We start from the raw sequence: 22,367 nt of genomic DNA, 5'->3' as shown, positions 1-22,367 counted from the left end.
GGGATTCCCTCTCAAAAATTTCCCCAGAATTGTTAAAATCTGAAGACACAGCAGGCAGACTAAATGATTGGCTTCCTAGTCCATTCATTTGATCATGCCTGTCCCCAAATCCCATGTTTTCAAGGAGATCGAACAAATTTTTGTAGAGTGCCTTTGACTTCTGAAGAAACAGCAGGTAATATCTCACAGTCCTTTAACCATTTATTAGAAAACTCCAGGAAAAAAAACTTCCCTTCAAGATGATTAGCAGTGTATGATTAGATGCTGACTAGCTTTTAAGTGATGACATCTTGACAGGTACTAATGCAAACATTCATGTTTTAAAATTGTTCTGGTCAAGGTCTCAGGTTATTTCAAAGTTTAGTACTCAAACCTTCAAGCTTAACTTGTTTACGAAACAATGATATGGTTAGGGACTAAACTGTAACAAAATCTTCACTGATTTGTTTAGTTATAGGACAAGAATGGTAATCAGTCATTCCACCCTAGGCATATTGATGACGAATTCATAACAGTCTATAAAAAATGAATTCACTCACTCACCTCTCCAATGCCTCCCTCATGGGCTGTGAGCTCTCATCTCCACTGCCCAGGTTATATAAAGTATTAGAAGATGCTGTCATCTTCTGAGTGCCATAGTAGTAAAGGATGAGGACAGGAGGTTGCATCCTTTTTGAATTAAGACAAATCACTTAGCTAGACAGACTTACCTCATCATATTTTAGCTGCCTTCCGCATCCATATTTGTTGTGGTCTCATTTAATATTCATCTATGCCTCCCATTCCAATTTGCTATGACTACTACTATTTTAAAACCTGATATGGCTTTCTTGTAGGCTGGGTCCTATCATCCCATCTCACTTGTAAATATGGAAGCTAAAACTACAGCCAAGATCATGTCCTGCTAAATGAAACAGGTGACAGATAATTTCCATTAGTATTAAATTGGCTTTGTGAAAGGGCTTGCCCTATTTGATCATATCTGTATGATTGCAATATGATGGTGTTATAGAACCCTGGAAAATATTCATATTCAATGCTGAAAATGATTTTGACCTTGTGAGCCAAGTTTGTTTCATGCCACTTTGATGACAAAGAGATTTTCTTGTTAACTACTCATAGTAAGTGATCTCTCTGTTCCTCCCCTTCAGCTTTAGTCAGACTCGGCAGTATCATCTCTCAGTCTCCTCTCTCTCCCTCTTTCTCTCTCTCTCTTTGACTCTTATTATTGGTATGAGCAGGATGCCCCTTGTTCCTTTTCCATTTCAGTTTGTCCTTGAAACCTTTGATCTAGCGTATAAGGCAAGACTCTGACATACAGCCTGTCACAGCTGAGAAACTCACAAAGTACTTGTCTTTTTGGACCATATCCACTTAGATGTTAGTGGTCTCCCCACATCCAGCAACAGAGTCCTCCAAATCCTTGATGAATATTCCATGTTTTTCAATTATAAACTAGATAGAAAAATTGCCTGTGTTTTCTCACTAAGGTCCAGTGTTAAAGAGTCAGGAGTATATATTTAATTCTAAGTATGATCACCTGATGAATCTGAGCATCTGGTAGTCCAAATGCTTATTAAATACATAGTAGGTATAAAGTGCACATATTTGGAAAGGTAGCCCTTTCTCCCCTTTCTTTCATGAGTGCTTTATGATGAAATCTATGCCTCAATTTGACCTAATGTGAAGTAATCCTAATACATTGTGTGGTAACCCTAATACAGCATACATACTACTCTTTTAACTGTCATGGATGCAGGCTGTTAATTTATCAAGGACTACATGCTGAGTCAGGATGTTATGCATAGGTATTGCGATTCATTGATATAAAATATTTCTGATTCTCACTTTAACATAAAATGCTTCTGAATTCCATTAGGTATGTATGATACAGCATTCCTTCTAGAAATATGAGGTTCTGGCATAACATCTGCAGTATCCTAGGCAGATGATGTCATACTTAGTGTGCATCATAAAACTCTGCTCAGAGCAGCATTTCAGGATAATGGAGACTCTTTTCAATGTTGCTTTGATGCTTTGGGAATCTAAACCTGTATCAAATACAATTTCACAAAAAACACAATACTTACAATCCCAATTGTCAAGCCAATAAAATAATAACAGTAATAAAATGGATGACATGGTATAATAGATATGATACATAGATTGCTGGTTGCCTAAGATATGAAGTAAAGAATACGAATATGAGACTATGAAGCTGAAGACCCATAAATGGTACAATAGTCAACTGTTAAAGTATGAAACAATTCAAGAAAAACACATCACAAAACTATATGTGATATATATATTTAACTGGAGGGTGATTAGGAAAAATACTTGATGGAAAGGGGGCAATGACCAAAGCAAAATTTTCAGTGCATCAAGTGACACCATAACTGCAAATCCAGTTATTCTGGAAGGAGTTGTCTTACTAGATCAGAATCAAATACTCAGTAAATTCTAGCTGGCAAAGTTCTCAAAGGACCTTTCTAAAGTCCTTCTTCCTATCTCCTTCTCGGCCTTAGTGGCTTATCATTCATTGAAATTTCTTGGTCATTCTTTGCATTAATATCCAAACATTGTATGCACTTTTCCTGTGTAGTATACCACTCCACAAATAACAGAACATTCCCTTATTTTCTAACCATAAATCCTGGCCCTGAATAAGAGATACCACTGTCAATCACTGCATGACCGAATCAGGTTTATTTATTTTACATAATCCCCTCCTGTCTTTGACTTTAAACATTTATTTTTCAAGTACAAATGTGACATAAGCACAGGACTTTATCAGACCTGTTGTTGAATAGGTTTGTTGTTAAAGAAAGCGTTTTATGCAGTTGACTGACTGCTCTGCCTGGGTCTGCTTTGTTGGTACCTTCACTTCACTACAGTCTGCTAAAAGTGATAAACCCATCTAACTGACAAGCTTTCTATCAAACTTGGTGAACAAATGCCTGATTGCCCTTGACCCCACAATAAAAACAGTGATCTATATGATAAGATCTATAGAACACTGTACCCTCCCAAGATCAACAACTTTGACTTACAGGTGTGTCATTCTTCTTTACTACTGGACTTTCATGACTTGGCTGAACTTTTTTTTTCCATCATCAAAACATGGCACAATGTTTTCTTTCTCTTGCTCACCAATGCAATTTTCCTGATGCTAATAGGTACATGTAATAATTGTGGAGAGAAAAAAGCTTATGATATACATGCTCCAATTTCCCAAACTAAGTTTTTTGGAATACCAAAACCTCATAAAAATAAATATAACCAAAAATACAGGCCAGTGGTGGCAAGTGGTGGAGGATCCCTTATGGAAGCAACAGCCATATACCTAAATTATCTATTGAAACCCCTAACCGAGAAGAACAGATCATATGTAAAATATTCTATGGACTTTTTGAGAAAAATAAAGACATTATTGTTGAAGCTGACAGCATCTTGCTAGCAATCAATGTAGAGTCATTATATACTGTGCTTCCTCACAATTACTGCATAGAAGCAGCTGTAGATTATTTTAAAAGACACCATAGTGGTACACGGGCACAGCTAGAAAAGTTAAGTAAGCTCATTACTTTGGTACTGGATTTTAACGTATTTACTTTCAATGGAAAATATTATAAGCAAAAGACTGGTATAGCTATGGAGGCGGCAATGGCTCCCAGCATAGCCAACATACCCCTGGGCAAGTGGGAAGAGGATTTTGTGTTCACATACAGAAATTTCATGCAGCACATCTCATGTTATCTTCATTTTATTGATGATATTTTTATTGTATGGAAAGGTGACACTTTACAGCTAGAAGACTTTATCAGGTTCCTCAGTCTAACTAGTACCTTCCTGCATTTCATCTCATCCCACAGCTCCAGCTCAACCATGGTCTTAGGCATGCTTAACAACAGAAGAATTTCCACTGATATTTACTGAAAATCGGAGTGAACCTCTTACTCCACAGAAAAAGTCTGTATCCCACCAAGACAAAATATAATGTAATTAATTCCCAGTGATATAGGTTAGCTAGAATAACTACAAAGATTGAACCTTTTCTGAGAAACCTTAACAATTTGGAAAATTATTTCTTATCAAGGAGGTACTAGAACCAAATGTTAAGAAACATTTTTGAACCAATCTAAAAGCTTAAAAATACCAACGCACCCACACTGAACTGACCCATTGGAAGACTTTTTAAGAAATTTGTGGGCAATAAAGCAAAAGACATCTGCATACTGACATATACTATGGATTTTCATTGCATCAAGAATATTGTCAAGGAGAACTGGGCCATAATAACAGAAAAACCTTATCTTGTACACATTTTGGATGAAGCCCTGCCTTTTGTATATAGGAAGGCTAGGAATAATAGGAGCTTTGTAGCAGGAAAACCTTAACCACAGGAAAGGAAGACAAAAAATGTGAAACAAACTGTTCATTTTGCACCTACATTCAAGAGGGAGACTTTTTACTGCACATATTTAAAGAATCTTACTAAGACTAATGGAGGTGGAGACTGCAACTCTACACAAGCTGTTTACAGGGCTAGTTGCAATGGATGTGATACATTTTATGTGGGAAAGACTATTATTAAACTGAAACAAAGGATTTTGGGTCGTCTATCTGAGATCCGGTCTAAATGTAGAAACAATGCCCTGACCAGACATCTTCAACTCCATAGAAGACACTCTGGGTTTAAATTTCAAATGCTTGATTACATAGACCTCACTGAACTTGAATGAGACATCCTAAATGCTTTAGAAAAACAAGAACTTATGTGGCAACTAAGGCTGAACTCTTTTAGAAATCCTGGACTAAACTATTATTGCTCACTGAAAAGTATACCAGAGCTAAGAAAGTTGCCCCATTGTTTACAAGACTAAAGTGTGTATTTTATTTGTTTATTTGTTATTTACAATTATCAACAATTTTATTAACTATTAACTATGTAAGTATATTTTAAAAAGATTTATGGTAGTGGCTTATTAATTATTAATTTTGTCTTAGCAGATACATTTGTATACAAATAGCTATCTGTTTATAGCAACCATTTTTAAATATTTAAATGTTTATTGTAATTATATTTTCATTTTGTACTGTCATTATAATCAGGGCACATTCATAAGATACTTTATCACACTTTTTTTTATAAATTGGACTTTTGATTACCATAGAACCGCATTAGAGCAGTATCTGCATATTCTGTAGATGTCAGGACATGTTATTAATTCTTGTTTTTAACTTTTTAGTGGAAACATAGACAGCTTTAATAGCTACACTCATACTAATGAGGAGTTGATTGCTACATGTTTTAACTGGCTCAGATAGGTTAACTTCTGAATATTTATATGTTATGTATATTTTTTTTAACAAACAGCAGAGCTAGATTCAGTATAGTACATGCATGATTTTCATGACAGTTTAGCCATTTTAGACTGTAACTTTTTTAATGCACAATGTTTGAGCTTAACTAAACACATACTGAGTATTAATGTATACTACAGTTTTGTCGACCGTGACAGAGCAGCGATTAGCATTGTCGCCTTACAGCAGGAGGCTCTCCAGTTCGATTCTCGGCTGGACTGTCTTCCGTGTGGAGTCTGCATGTCCTCCCCGTGATCGAGTAAAATTTAAAAGACATGCAGGTAGGAGTGTGGTGTGCCTTCTCTGAAGATTGGGTGGTGGGCTGGCAACTAGACACCATAAACATCATTGCCAGTCATAAGCAGACTGGAGATCCACTGTGGCGACCCCTAACTGGGAAAAGCCAAAAGACTAGTGTATACTACAGTTTTATATTGGCTCCAATATACATTCATTTATTTTATATATATATATATATATATATATATATATATATATATATATATTTTTTTTTTTTTTGTATAGATTTCTGAGTGTATTTTACTTTAAAATTCTTTAATAGAGTTATCATTTGAGATGAATGAGTTATGTACATATATACATTCTCAAGTGTTTGGTAGGTATTTAATTTTTTTTTGTATTGTATTTTTAAATAATATGTATTGTTTTTAGCCCAGCAAAATGTAGTGTTATATATTGTTATTTAACTTTTAATTTTAGTTGCTTTTCCCACTTGACAGACAGACCTGAACTGACAAAGGTTCTAATAGACAAAAGTGATCTATGTTAAAAATGTTTGTGAATGTTGGTAAAAAAGATTTCTAAGGAATTTTGAAGACTTATGTTGTTTTCTTTTTTGATACTACAATGAAACGCTTTCAGGAAGTTTTAGCAATTATTAATGTGTAACTTTTAGTTTAACTTTTAGTTTAATTTAACATATCCTAGAATCACAGAGCCTGAAGTAACACTGTGTTGAATATCACCCTGGTGTATGGGGGAAGGGGTATTTAGCAAGTAAACATGCTAATTATCTTTTACAACACAGTTACCATAGTAAACCACTACCATGCTTTTAAACATGCTTTACACAGGTATATAAACGGAATGGTCAATTTATACACTTTATTCTGTTTTTTCAACTACGATTTGGATCACTTGTTTGTGTGTTTTTAATAAGGAAGATTCGACTTGAACCAGCTTGTGCTTCCCTACTTTCATCAGTGGAATTATAATTTGAAAAGTTCTTAAAGGCAGTATTTCAACCACCTGTTATTGGTTGGGATATTCACAGTATGGTTTGTAATAGGTGCCTGAAGTCTAGGGAATCCTAGATCTTCCACACAGAGAAGTTTCATCATTATTTATTTATGATATACATATTCTATTTCTGGTTCATTCTGCTTTAGGTTAGCAAATCTTTCATGGAAAAATATTTAGTTAGAATGTTATCACCTGACTACAGTAAGGACCACAAACATATCCTGATCTGCATTTAGATGCATGTCCTTATATCATTTTTCTCTACCAGCTCTACTGACTATTTCTATATACACGCATTGGAAATACCTATACTTTCCAACCCTTCATGAAAGGAACTAAAGGTAATGTGTACTGCAGTCATCAAACTCAAACAGGACAATTACCCTGCAAACCTGAATAGCAGAGAGTACAGATGTACTGTCTTCTGCCTCAGGACCTCAGTCACTTACATGCTTTCATCCACATAACGGTTACACAGGAGTTTTCTGCCCCAGCTTTTTATTATCTAATCTATTTTTGTATAGTTCATATACACAGTATTTCATGTTCTTTTGGTATCTTGCTTTTTCACAATTTGCTGTGTTATCACAGCTTCAATGAGGGGAAAAAGAGTGAACTGGAGAAGGAGGGAGCATCATTTTCCTTTTCTTCATTACATCAAGGTCATACCACACTTCTCATATTAATGTATGCATTATAGGCTACCTCTACAGATCTACTTAGTGAACAACCACCATCTCTCTTCATGTCCCTGCACATTGTTGATTCAGTATGTCTTTTGGCTTATCCCGGTTAGCGGTTGCCACAGTGGAACTCCGGCCCGCTAATAATTGGCAGTTGATTTTTATGGTGCCAAGTTGCCAGCCCAATGCCCAACCTTCAAACAAGGCACACCCATTCACGCACGCACCTACCTGCATGACTTTAGATGTCATTTGACTGCGAGAAGGACATGCAGGCTCCACACAGAAGGCACTCCAACTGAGAATTGAATGGGAGAACCTCTTGCTGTGAGGCGACAATGCTAACCGCTGCACTACCGCGGCCCCTCCACCATTGTTGATTATTATGTGACAACTCAATTTTCTATTTTCCATATATTGCTTTTTATGTTATTTCAGTGATGAAACATGCTGCTACTGTGCAGAAAAGTAATAAAGAATATTAAGAAAAGGGAAAATAAGAATATGGTTAACAAAGATCTGGCACTTCTTCTTTTGTAGGATAAGGAACATTTCTCTTTTCAATTGGTCCTTAGCTGTCTTTGTCTTTTATTGTGGTAAATTTTTATGAGACACCTTCTTAAGATAGGTTAAGTGCAGTTCTGGGGTAGAACTTGGGTATTCTGCAAGAGTCTTATGATTGTAAGTGGTTTTAGGAAGATAAATATATATATATATATATATATATATATATATATATATATATATATATATATATATATATATATATATATATGTGTGTGTGTGTTATAATAAAATGACAAGGAGAACAAAGTATCAAAAACATGTGTTCAAATAACACTCCAGCAACCTCCTAGTGTCTAAATATGTGTCTTCCATAGCTTTCCAGTCTAATATTTAGAGAATGTATGCTTGCATCTTGGCAATATTTCAATATTTAGACAACTTATACCAAGGGATTCATAAATGTTGTATCCATGATAGTGGGCAAGTGAACACTCTGCATTGTGTACACAATGAGTCCCAAGGCTCATTAGCTATTCATGCAGCTAGGCCAGTTCTCACTATTGCCACAGTACAGTCTTGTAGCCAGATCATGGTAAAGTAAAAGCAGCTGTGGCAAACACTCAGTGTTCCTGAGCAACCCTTTTAGTCGACATGAGTAAGTGAGCACAGGTGAAGAATGTTTGAGGTAATGTATGGTAAAAAATAAATAAATATATATATATATATATATATATATATATATATATATATATATATATATATATATATATATATATATAAACTAAGAACTGAACTTCGTGACAATAAAAGCATTCAAAAAAATAGTAAATCACACCAACAACTCTTGTAGAACTTTAGCGCTTTCGTCTTATTTATTATCAAGACTTCTTCAGAAAGACATGTTTCGTAAGTATGAGCAACCATTTTCACTTCCTTTATATATATTAGTTCTAGCAGGCCATTTAAATTAACAACAGTTCCTTTCCAATAGTAAAGTGTGAACAAGCAGGGTGCTGTGTGCATTTTCATTAACATTACAATCGCAGTTACATAAGGTAAATTAGTCAGACAGTAATAGCCTTGTGGTGCCGTGTGCATACTAAAATCGATTGTGTGCAAAAAGGGATCGTGTGCAAAAAAGGGGATTGTGTGCAAAAAGGGACTGTGTGCAAGAAAAAAAAAAAAAAAAAAAAAAAGGGTGGGGGGGCCAGGAAGGATGACAGTCATGCTGTGATGATTCTAATATAAACACATTACTTATGAGTCTTTGCCTCTAAAGGTAAGTAAAGAAGAGAACGGAGGAAGATGGAGGAGTTAAGGTAGAGAGTCCTACTATGCTTTGGTAATCGGTGTGTGTGTAGAGTAATGTGTGGGTATGCCACCTGATGGGGGAGTGGGAGGAATGCGGTGTGGACTTGAGGGGGGGCTGGTAGGGAGCCGCCCATGACAAGGAGCATATGAATGACAGAGTGTCCCAGAAGACTGTCAGTGCGGATGGTACCAGCTGTGGGCTGGTTTGGATGGTATCACCCCTTGAATGGCTGCGTGAAATAGTGAGACCGGGGGGTATAGTTGGTGTGGTCAGTGGGGGCTAGCCTGGTGATTGGGAGCATGTGTGTAGGGGGTATGGGGGAGTCAAAGGTCAGAGAGAGAGAGGGAACACATTATATTCACTTGCACAGTTGTAAATCATTTTACAACTGTGCAAGTGAATATAATGTGTTTCCTCTCTCTCTCTCTCTGACCTTTCATAGGATCATAGGATCATAGGTTAGTACTAGGCTAACTGCCCTTGCACAATCCCCCATACCCCCTACACACATGCTCCCAATCACCAGGCTAGCCCCCACTGACCGCACCAACTATACCCCCCGGTCTCACTATTTCACGCAGCCATTCAAGGGGTGATACCATCCAAACCAGCCCACAGCTGGTACCATCCGCACTGACAGTCTTCTGGGACACTCTGTCATTCATATGCTCCTTGTCATGGGCGGCTCCCTACCAGCCCCCCCTCAAGTCCACACCACATTCCTCCCACTCCCCCATCAGGTGGCATACCCACACATTACTCTACACACACACTGATTACCAAAGCATAGTAGGACTCTCTACCTTAACTCCTCCATCTTCCTCCGTTCTCTTCTTTACTTACCTTTAGAGGCAAAGACTCATAAGTAATGTGTTTATATTAGAATCATAACAGCATGACTGTCATCCTTACTGCCCCCCCCCTTTTTTTTTTTTTCTTGCACACAGTCCCTTTTTGCACACAATCCCCTTTGTTGCACACGATCCCTTTTTGCACACAATCCCTTTTAGTATGAACACGGCACCACAAGGCTATTACTGTCTGACTAATTTACCTTATGTAACTGCGATTGTAATGTTAATGAAAATGCACACAGCACCCTGCTTGTTCACACTTTACTATTGGAAAGGAACTGCTGTTAATTTAAATGGCCTGCTAGAACTAATGTATATAAAGGAAGTGAAAATGGTTGCTCATACTTACGAAACATGTCTTTCTGAAGAAGTCTTGATAATAAATAAGACGAAAGCGCTAAAGTTCTACAAGAGTTGTTGGTGTGATTTACTATTTTTGAATGCTTTATTGTCACGGTTCATTTCTTAGTTAAAGTTTCTTCTCTTCGTTCAATTTTTTTGAGTGCGGTTAATTTTTTTATATATATATATATATATATATATATATATATATATATATATATATATATATCAATGCTTGTGTGTGTGTGTGTGTGTGTGTGTGTGTGTGTGTGTGTGTGTGTGTGCATGTGAAGAGAGATATGTGTGATGGAAGGAAACATATCACTGATGTCTTAGAGTGGCACAGAGGTTATACTACAGCAAAAGAATCATTAGAGATGGAGGGAATAAAGTGCAAATGAAGTTTCTGAACAAGCAATTGTCATAAAAGCAGAGCAGAGAACCTGAATACAATAAGTAAATAATATAATAAAGATGATACATGAAATTAGAAAGCATAACAGGGGAGTGGGATAACATGATGCACCAACATGCAACAGTCTTCACAACATCAAGTTCATGAGCATTGAACCTGTACTATACTGTAACTCTCATTAAGAAATTATTGCTTTGCACCCTTAGTGGAATTCATCTATCACCTCAGTCCACATGTCAATATATCCACAGGTTAGTGGCAAGGTGAACCATTCCAGCAGTTGCATGTAAAGGGGACATAAAACACACATCAGGGAATGTAGCCTATATGCAGACTAATGGTAAGAAAAAAAGACTCAAAAGAAATTAACCCATGACATTCCGCCCTTAGTGTTCGATAGCAGTGCATTAGCAAGGAGATCCACTGCAGCAGTTAGAGGGAAAGGGGGACATAAAACAAACATAGCAGGAAAATGTAGCACATGTGTAGACCGATGGCAAGAAAATAAAACCAAGTCTTAATGGAAATGAACCCATGACTTTTCTAATGAACATTCTTATAGCTGTGCATTAGCAAGGTGAACTAAAGGAGTAGTAAGAGGGAAAGGTGACATAAAACACACATATCAGAGAAATCTAGCACATGGGCAGACTGTAAACTGAACAGTTGTAAATCAAGATATATCCCCTAGGGGTTATAAATTACATAACTACTGCAGTGACACAGAGTGAATAATCACATGAGAACACTGAGTGATTGAAGGAGTTTCAGTAATTGCAGTAACTATACATTATTTAAGATTGGTTTGCATAGCTAGGAATAGCCAATCTCCGTGACCATTTAGATCATGCCAAAGACTTTTTTTTATAATACTTGCCATAGGATGTGGAGTACCATTCCTCTTCGGTTGCATATGTCCATCTACATTGCTAACTGGCAACTGTTGTGTAATGTATGACTACAGTAAAATGATTTTAAGTTATAAGCCCTTTGTAGGCATGCATATCATACCTAGGTTTTAAACTCATTATCTGTTTAAATAAGACAAAGATGAAAGGGGAAAGCAAGCAGAGGGTGCAACACAAGGTGAGCAAATAAGGAATGATTAGGATGGAGGAGGGTGAGGAGCCATATTTCTCAACTTCTTAGCTCAGCCGTTGTAGACAAATCCATAAATGAATCCTGTAAGAATGTGTTAAACTTCCTGAAATGATGTACAGCAAAAATATAGGAATGTTTCATTTCAGGGACATGGGAAATTAACACAGACCCACATTTTTTGAATCCCTACCCTTCTCATTGATATTCTCTAGAGAAGAGTGCATTAGCATGGTATGCCACACAAGCACTTGTGACAAAAACGTTTCAGAAAAACTGATTTCAGTGGAACAGGACACAGTGATCACAAGAAAAGAGAAACACATCAGCATGTAGTTGAACTCATGCTTCTCACGCATTTCACTGGAATGGAACATCCAATAAAAAAACAAGAAAAAGGCATTGAGATGGACTTGAACACTGCTTGTAGCTACTGTACTCTCTAGAGTAAGGCAATAGTATTAAAAGCAAAGGAAAAAAATCACAGTGATGGCAGCAGAAACCATGCATTTCAGGAAAATACTGAAACAGTGTTGAAGATTGAAAACTGAACTTCGGTTATCAACATAATATCATCAAGAAAGTATTTGCAGCATACACATAGCCATGGAAGCTATCATATGCATGTATTCCATTGCCCTTACTTTATATTGCCATAGCAAGTTACTGGTGCATGACATTTTTGCAGACTGATATATGGTAGATATCAATGATTTCAATGCCTGCTTGATTAACTAATATTCTACAAAGGAAACAATGCCACAGATGAACTTAATGTGAAAGGGTCACAACATATACTAAAACATTAGAATAGTGCTGAAAACTGAAAACTTGAACAGTGGTTATCAACATAACAAGCACAAGGGAATTAAAATCAGTCTGTCAGTTTACTGAGAATGTAGCCACATCTGTTGTGTTTACCTTACTTTATATTAGCATGGTATGTTCCCAGTGCTCAATATGGATAATTAGCCATCTGATACAAGATAAACAGCAATGGATTTGAACATTTCCCTGTTAAACTGCCCCTGTACAGGACAGTATATTAACAAATGATGCCACAGATGAACAAACAATGAAAGAGTTACAAAATACACATTTCAAGGGAATGTTAGAACAGTGCACATACATGATTTTTTATAAACCCTGTGTGGGAATGTATGTGGTATCTACCAGTGTTATCCCTATCTAATATTTTGGATATGAGAGTATTGCTTGGTGGCATATATTGACCCTCAGTACAGTTGTGTGACAAGATCTTAGCGCATTCTAAGCAATTTCCTCCATTTTGCCAGAAAATGTAGAATGTCATTTCTCTATGATTGTATATAAAATCTGGTGTTGCTCAGTGCCAGCTGTTATGCAAAATATAACCACGAAAATGATTTTAACATATAAGCACTTTGTGTGTGTTGTATCGATTTGTCTATTTTTTGACCAGGTTGAACATTGAAACCTGGAAGAGAGGGCTGAGGTAAAAGGGGAAGCATACAGAGGGTAGAAAGCAAGGTGAGCTAAGAAGGACTGAGGTGGACAGAGGTGGATTAAAAGCATATCTCACAACTTTTTATTTCAACAATGCTAAAAAAACTGTATTTCCCCTGAGAGTGTTTCATTTAAGTTGAAAAAAAACAGATAAGTGTAACACAAAATGATTACAACTGCATGTATTTGAAAGCATCTCTGTGTCACTCACATTCTCCAAAACAGAGCATTACCTGTGCTTGCTACAGATCCATACATAGGGAAGGTATCAACATAAGTGCCAGAAGCTGTTGAAGACCGAGGGGTGGGCGGAGGGTGAGAGGGGCACTTAGTGATCTAAAAAAGGACATTTTATAAAAACTATTTTACTACCACAACATAGGTTTACTTAGAATACATTTTAAGCTTAGCCAATTTCCCTTTTGGTGCTTGAATTAACATTTCCTGATTGGTCTTACCTATCCCATGACTGATAATTGTACTTTAACAGTAGTGAGAATAACTGTGATCATACCATACATAATTTGAGGAGACCCATGTAAGGGATGCAGAATTTAGGAACTGCCTTTATCCATTATTGGTATGAGGGGCAATCCTAGAGTACACTTTCTATTACCCATCCTTAGGTCCAAGTTGCATTTGAATATAGACAGAGATGAGCTTTGTTTTAGTTGAATGGATTATCCAGTCTGTAATCCCCTGCCACTCCAACAACAGCGCCCTCCCCAGCCACTCCAGTTTTCCATTACTTGGCTATCTCTCCTCAGTTACCATAAACACGGTTCAAACCTGTCAGCGTGCATACCATTTTCTTATTTACTTCTACAATGATTATAGAAATTGAAATAAAATAGCACGAACACTGAGCACAGACTTAGCATGAGCAGTAAACGTCTCTGACCTTGAAACTCACATTAATTGAAATGGCATGAAAACCCACATTCATTTTGCATCTGGCCAGTGGAGGACTAAGCTTACCTATGGGTTGTTTTCAAACCATAAGCTCCTTACACATGTTTAGGGCCATGCATACATATATGTGCTCTTTGATTCATCTTCTTGATTTTATTAAATTATATTCCTTGTATAATACAGCACCACATGTTAAAATGTGTTTTAAATGTGTAGTTTTGAACAGTCTTCCAGTAAGAAATGAAACAAAATGTATGCACCAATAATGACAAAACTACAGATTTCAGAAAATTTCAGTCATAAAAGGCCACTCAAACTTGTGTCATTACAATCCATCAATATCAGTAAATATTCAAACTCTCTACAGAAGTAAAGTCGTCTAAGTAATTCCACATTAAAAGAGATCTGTAACTAATGAAGAGGTTGCTGCTAGCAAACAACTTTATATTTCATTGTTTCATCTACAAATAAAGTGCATGTTGTCCTTGAAGGATAAATTGCCTATGTTACATTAAAAAAATGATAAGCTGGTAACATCGCAATAAGGAATGGATAACAAACTGATAATAGGTTCATAGTTACTAGGTAACTCCTCCAGAGGAGGACATCTACAGGACTGCAGCATCCACTCCCTTTAAAGTACAAAACAGTACAGTATAGTAGAACCCACAATCTTCTGCATCAAAAGCAAGCATACTACCTGTTGTGCTACTAACAATGCAAGCAAACTTGGCATAAGCAGCACTAAACTTCTCTTCCACCGAAGCTCTCAACTCCTTGTAAAATCCTCACTCAACTCCATGGATCATAAGTCGTGGTATAGGTAGAGAATTCAGGCTCTTGTTTCTTGTACCTAAGGTGCAGGGTTTGAGCCTGAGTAACAATAACCACCAGTTATATCTAACTGGAGCATTTTCACACATGCACACACATGCATGCACACACGTGCACATGTGCGCACATGCGCACGCACATTCACCACAATCCACACACACACACACACACACACACACACACACACACACACACACACACACACACACACACACACACACACACACACACCACAGTCCCCCCAGCCAGCATATATCAAGCATAGTCCCCCCAGACAGCAGCAGAGCAGCATATATCAAGTACAATCCCTCCAGCCAGCAGCAGAGCAGCATATATCAAATACAATCCTCCCAGCCAGCAGAGCAGTATATGTCAAATACAATCCCCCCAGCCAGAAGAGCAGCATATATCAAATGCATTACTCCCAGCCAGCAGAGCAGCATATATCAAATATAATCCCCTCAGTCAGCAGAGCAGCATATATCAAATATAATCCCCCCAGCCAGCAGAGCAGCATATATCAAATATAATCCCCTCGGTCAGCAGAGCAGCATATATCAAATATAATCCCCCCAGCCAGCAGTAGTAATAACATCTCTGAAGCAGCAGCATACTTCTCCTTACCTGAAAGAGCTGTATGGGAAACACACTCTCCTTCATGGGCAACAGGTAGGCAGGCAACAAAAGTATAATTTCACGCCTAGGACTGCGTTTGGTATAAATGAAACCACCACCCACAATAGAATTTTTTCACTGCCACTGGGGCCCTTGTTCAATGGTCTGGCGATCTTGGTTCTCTGTTAGGTTTTAACTGACTTGTTTGAAGTTTTACTTATATAACAAAATATATTTCCCACAAATATGTTGAAATTACTTGTTATTGTACTGCTGTGAGCTAAAATACCAAACTGGTACTCATATGTGGAAGACTTTACTAGTCTGTGATATTTTTGCACTGCCAACCATATCGTATTTTACACAAGAATTCTGATGAGCTACCTTCATATTTAAATAACAGTGGTTGCAATATTTTTGTGTTTTTATTGCTGTTTGGAATTGTGACATTCTAAGTGCAGTTTGTGTTAACAGCCTTTGTGAAATGTCAGAGAGTTCATTGAATTGCTTCTTTTCTGTATGTGAAAGTTTGAATTGTCTAAACAATAACTGAAGGTTCATATAAGTATTACTGAACTGCAGGCTTTTCTGAATGTTCTAGGCTTGAATTGTTATTAAAATAACTAAGGTTGACAAATTTTGTTAATGCTGTTGGTTTCAGAAACACTTCTATCCTAATTTGTTTTAGGTACCTTCTTCTGGTAAGTTGCATGTGGCCAACAGTGTCCCGTGCGATCGGCTTTTTTAATTGGCTACATTTTGATTCCAGCAGTTTAAAATAGTAATGTCTAGTGTTATATCATGAAATACTAGAGAGCTGGCATTATACTTGTCTGTTCTCATAACTATCGGCATATATTCTTGTTACTGTCCGATATTTATTCTATTTTGGCATTGTCTGCTTAAAATTCTATGGCTGTAGTCATGTTTATCATCTAGCGTTCCAGGGCAAACATCATAACACATTCAAACACAAGCGCACACACACACACACACACACACACACACACACACACACACACACACACACACACACACACACACACACACACACACACACACGCACACACACACACACACACACGCACACACACACACACACACACACACACACACACACACACACACACACACACACACTAATGGAGCCTTCATAGCCAAATAAAACTGAGACTTCACAGCTAAGTAAAATGAAGCACTTCTTACCTAAGTAAAATGGGAACCTTCATAGCTAATAGCCAAGTAAAACGGAGCACTTCTTACCTAAGTAAAATGGGAGCCTTCATAGCTAATAGCTAAGTAAAATGGAACACTTCTTACTGTGGGTGAATCGTCCACTCACTTTTGTTTAAATTCATGTTAGCGTGCAATGCACACATGGGTCCTCCTTAAAAGAAAAATTAATGGTCTTGCAGCTGTAAAAGTGGGGGGGACTCCCTCCGCCTCGCTCTCTGGTTCTGGTGCCGATGGGTGTCAATAAAACACCTACCAGAATAAAAATATGATAGCAAGAAAATGTATATATACCTGAACAGATGTGAACTTTTAGCATTAAAGATTTTGAAACAGAAAGGTGTGCTGCCATAAGTCTGGATCACACCCCCTAACACTTTGCACCCAGGGATGTTGACGCCTTTGCCCCACCTTTGCAACACTATTGCTCTAGTATGTCCCTGTGCATCTCCCTGTTCCTTTCAATCTCTGTGGGGGATTGGAGATAAAAAAAATATCAGAATGAAAAGGTGTATAGTGTCATGGAATGGCAGTATGTATGGATAGGTACATTATCCCTTACCATACAGAGGCAGTGACTGTGTCTTTGTTTACTCCTCTTATCAGCCAAAGAGCATAGACATGTGATGCCTTAAGTCACTGTAGTGGTGATAGCACCTTTCTCCCATGCATGGGATGCCAGTAGCATGAGTGACAGCTTTGGCCAACGCATTTCCAGCAAGAGCTGTACGCTGTGACCCAGTATATACTTTCTGCAGGAACAACTATAATGCTTATGAAGGAAATCCAGAAAAATCTTCATACCACTTCTGTGCTTTGAAAGGTAAACTACCTTCACCTTCTCTATACTTACGTCACCTTCAAAGATCACAGGAAAAATGGCAGGCACTTGCATACCTCTCAAGTGTACCTCATTACGAGGAACGTACCTCATTTGGGGTCTTAAAAAGTTCATGTTCCTCCAAGTTCCTCTGATGTTCCACATTGAAAGACTCTGTCACACATTCAGTGTTAGGAATTTTTTTTAGTGAAATCCATTGTAAATAGAAATGAATCATATTAATTTGTTAAAATATCTTCTTTATAAGTAAAACCAGCATATTTTAACCATCCTATGACCTTCCTAGTTGAAGTTGTTAGTAAGCCATTAGTATGTGTTCCACATTTTGCCCATTTGTTCCACATTATGAGGGCTAGTGTTCCTCATTTAGGTTCATAGGTTCATAGGTTCATAGGTTCATAGGTTGATACTAGGCTATCTGCCCTAGGGCATTTATAAGCCTAGCCAGAGTGTGTTTGGCTTTTGCCAACCTTTTAGATTAGTTGACTGTGCCTCTGTATAGTAGGTCACAGAAGATAGCCCTTTTGAGGTTAGTTTACTGTGCCTCTGTCTAGTAGGGACACAGAAGAGATCCCAGGGGTAAACCTACGATCTCCCATCCACTCGTCAAGATTTCTCTTGAAGAGGGTCATTGAGGGACTCTGCCTAACATGGATTGGGATTTTGTTCCACAGTGAGGGGAGCCTCTGGGATATAAATCTGTCCCTCCAGCATGTCCTATTTATTTCTGTGCTGAGGCTTAAGTCCCTGGAACGTGTAGCTCTAAGGGATTTGGATTTCCTGAGGTGGAGCATGTCCATTAATTATGGGTTGGACATGGCTTTATACGTCAGGCACAGATCGCCTCTGAGTAGGCGGTAAGCAACTGAGTAGAGCTGGAGTTTCTTTAGCCTAACTGCGTAGGGCATCTGTTTGAGTCCCTCGATCCTCTTGGTGAGGTACTTTTGGGGTCTTTCCAGTTGCTGCAGGTGTCAGGTAAGGTACATCCCAAATGGGGCATTGTATTTAATTATGGGCCTGATGAGTGATGAGTAGAGGGGCACAATGACCTCTCTTGATCTAGATGTGAACCCTTTCGTGATAAGGTGGGCTATATAGAAGGTCTTTCTAACCACTTTGGCAACGTGATTGTCAAAGGAGAGATTGCTATCTACTTAGGTCCACAAATCCCTAATTACTTTTTCCGTACTTAATGGATTACCACCTATGTGGTAATTTGTGGGCACTTTGTTTTTCCCAAAGGGGATGACTATGCACTTTTTGGCATTTAGCTTTAGGCCATGGCTCTGGCACCAGTTATCCATCTCTGTGAGACCCTTTTGGAGGATGCTTGTGTCAGTCGGTGAGTTGATTATGGCACCCAGTTTGCAGTCTTCTGCGAACTTGGTCAGCCATAGTCCTCCCATGTTAGCCTGTACTTCAGAGAAATATATACCGAACAAGAGAGGTCCCAGGACTGAGCCTTGTGGGATGCCACTTGTAACTGGTTTGGAGTCTGACATGGCACCTGCAATTCTGACCATGGGGGTTCTATCCCTGAGCCAGTTTACAACCCATCTTGTGACATAGGGGTTGATATTTAAGCTGGTGAGATTATTTATGATGCCCGAGTGGGGTATTGTGTCGAAGGCTTTTGCGAGGTCCAGGTAGGCTGTGTGGACTACCTTCCCTTCATCTATGGCCTTGGTGACTGTTTCAAAGAAGTCGACCAGGTTCAAGAGGCAAGATCTGCCCTTAACAAAGCCGAATTGGGTAGGATCCAGTGTTTGGAGGTTTCCAATGTCTTTGTTTATGAGTTTCATGATGAAACTCTCCATAGCTTTGCAGACCAGGCTAGTCAGGCTTATAGGGCGATAGTTTCCAGGGTCCGTTGTGTAACCACCTTTGTGGAGTGGGACCACTGTTGCTGTATGCCATTCCTTGGGTACATATCCTGTAGTAAGGCTGAGATTGAACAGTGACTTTATGTGAGGGTTCAGTTCTTCTTGGAGTTCATATAAGACGCAGCCTGGGACACCGTCCGGTCCCATTGATGCTGTATTTTTTGCTTTGGAGAGGGCAGCTCTCACCTGTGCATCTGTGATGTCAGGGAGGCTACACTCTGTTGGGATAGACATTTGCTCTTTTGGGGGGGAAGGGGGAGTGAAGTTTGCACTGAACCTGTCTGCCAGGATGTTGGCAATGTCTGTGGGTTCAGTGTATTTTTTGTCATTTTGAACTAACTAAGAGCACGTAACTAAAGAAGGCCTTGTGATTATCTTTAGCACCTTGTGCAATTTTTATTTTGAAGCTGGCCTTAGATGATTTTATGAGAGATCGTAGTTTCTTGCTAGTACTGATCAGAGATGCCTTCCCTTTTTGGGATTTTGTTCTATCATGTAGTAGCTTCCTCCTTCTGTTGTATAGCTTATTTATGGCTGGGGTCCACCAGACAGGTCTCCTGCCTTTGGAGGAATGAGTCTTGGTTTTATTTGGGATAGCACAATCCATGCATTCCTATAGGTGTCCATAGAAAGCGTTTGTAAAGGATTCTGCGGTTTGGGCCGTATTTTCCACTGGCCAGGGGGCTTTGAAGGATTCCACCTCGGTTTTGAGAAGTGTGAAGTTTGCTTTTGAGAAGTTCTTCACTGTGGTTTCCTTGGCTGGGGGTGGGGACGGGATATGGATGTACAGTGAGATTAATTTATGGTCAGATCTTACCAATGAGGGGTATACCTCTGGTATGGAACATAGAGTCCCCATGTTGGTGATGATCAGATCCAATATGTTTTCCCCTCTTGTGGGAGTGGTGACCAGTTGTTCCATAGCATTTGAGTTTATAAATTCTAGAAACCGTTGGGCGAGGGTGTTGGGGCTTGAGTAGTGCTCCCAGTCTATGTTTGGGTAGTTGAAGTCACCCAATATAATGGTGTTTGGAGAGACCTTCATATTCTCCAGTGTTCTCAGGAAAGCCGAGTTGGGTTCCTGAGTTTGGGACGGTGGTCTGTAGCAGGCTACAAAATGAAAGGCAGTTTTGCCCACTGTTAGTTGCACATGGATGGTCTCCGATGCTTCATGCAGTACCACTAACCTGAAGGTGTGGATATCTTTGATGAATATGGATACTCCCCCTCCTTTTGTGGTTCGGTTCAAGTTTTGGGGCCGAAAAGCATGGTATGAGGTATAACCTGGTAGTGCTGGGATGCTCTCGGGAGCCTTGAACCAGGTTTCTGTTACTGCACAGACATCGATATTCTCCATACTGAGGAGAGCCTCGAGAGCTTGCATCTTGAGGTTTAGACTTCTGGAGTTGAGCAGCATTACCCTTAGTTTCTTTTTCTTTGTGTTGTCTATGGAGGTGGGTTTGTCTTTTGAGCCTTGCCTAAAAAAGGCGGGGGTGGCAAGAGCCTTAGCCAGTATTCGAAAGCCCAGGGGTGACAGATGCAAGCCATCCCTAGCGAAGCAATGTGGCTTGTTGAACATGTCATCCCAGGCTGACAGATACTGGATCCCCTTTGAATGACACCAATACTTTAGCCAATTGTTAAAATTGATCATTTTGTCTTTATACTGTGGCATCATTCTTGGTGAGGGTAAGATATTACTCATGGTCAGGGTCATACTGGCCTGGGCTACATGATCAGAGAGCTCCTCTATGTCTCTTTTCATGAAGTCCAGGGAAATACGTCTTAGGTCATTCACACCAGCATGGACAAGGAGGGAGTCATATTTGTACTTGCTTTGGAGTGACCTGAGTGCTTGTGTCATGTGGTGGATCCTGGCACCCGACAGGCAGCTTAGAGTGACCTTCTCCTTGTTCAGCCTGGTGAGTGGGACGTCAGTGTGTCTGACAATAGAGTCACCTATTACAAGTGTATTAGGTGTGTTGTTTAGCCTTAAGGGCTGTGACTGTGTGGCACACTGACTTTGTGAATTATGTGATACATGGGTATTGTTGTGGGGTAGCAGTTGCTTGGATGTCTGCTTTGGAGGTCTCTGCTGCTTGGGCAGATTTTTATTTAGAGCCTCCGAGTATGTTTTTGTGTGTTTATGTGTTTGGTTTTCTGTTGCGATAGGTCTATGTGAGACTGGATTTGTGGTGTGTGTGGTTACCTTCTCCCCCTTACTGACTGTGCCAGTATTGGGTTGAGAGCGCTCAGCCTCCAGTTTGGCTATATTGTTGCATCTCTCACATATATTTGAGCTTGTTGGGAGGAGGAGAGGGTGGTCTGTGTACATAAGGCAGTTGTAACATTGCCTCAAGATTCCCAGATTCACCAGCTGGACTGAAGAGTAAACACGAAACTGACTTTTGGACATGCCAGAATAGTATAAGGAACTACCTTTTGACTGATTAAAAAGACCAATAGGGAGCCAAGTACTTAAAGGGAGTATAAGAGGGTGTAGTGCTTTAGGTTATTAGTTCTTACTTATAAGATTACTTATACGAGCAACTGCAGGGCTTTAGAATGAAAATAGAGTGCTTACTTTGAAATTTAGAATAGTTCTAAGGGAAAAAGTGAAGAGCAGACTTTGTGGAGCCGGGAATAGTTTAAACCCATTTAAGCGGCGCTACCCGATGCTGCTCTATGCGCAAAATCGTGCAAAACCGCACAAATGTGGGTTCTAA

The sequence above is a fragment of the Protopterus annectens genome, chromosome 10.part0 (assembly GCF_019279795.1).
Source record: "Protopterus annectens isolate FY-2018-M chromosome 10.part0, PAN1.0, whole genome shotgun sequence".
NCBI classification, from domain to species: Eukaryota; Metazoa; Chordata; order Ceratodontiformes; family Protopteridae; genus Protopterus; species Protopterus annectens.
This window is presented reverse-complemented; position numbering follows the sequence as displayed.